Raw genomic sequence first — 456 nt, 5'->3', positions numbered from 1 at the left:
CGTTTTAAATTGAGCTTGCCGTTGCATTATGATAGGTAGAATGGAAAATGAAAATGCAATGAAAAATAACGCAGTAATTCCCACCTGTATGTGCAAACACACATTTGCATGACTGTGTATGAATCACAGAAAAAAAGTTAGAGATTTATATACAGACTCGGATTTGCAATTGTAAATCTTATGTGACCTAGTGATACTGATGTTGATGATAGCTACAAAACAACCAGAAATCTTAGAATATATACATCTAAAATGGTAATAATAATGAATAATTATTTTTATCATAAAAACCATTTTCATGTCTTTCTGCACTGCACTCATGTTCCAAGACCCAAGCCTTTCATTGGTTAATTTAGAGTAATTACAGTCACAGTTGTAACCAGACATGATTTTGTACAATAACTCGAAAAAAAAAAAAATAGCGCTGGTGTTAGAGGCTTTTAGAAACCTGAAACA

This window comes from Penaeus monodon, chromosome 34 (assembly GCF_015228065.2).
Source record: "Penaeus monodon isolate SGIC_2016 chromosome 34, NSTDA_Pmon_1, whole genome shotgun sequence".
In the NCBI taxonomy this organism is placed as follows: Eukaryota; Metazoa; Arthropoda; class Malacostraca; order Decapoda; family Penaeidae; genus Penaeus; species Penaeus monodon.
Note: the sequence above shows the minus strand (reverse complement) of the source record.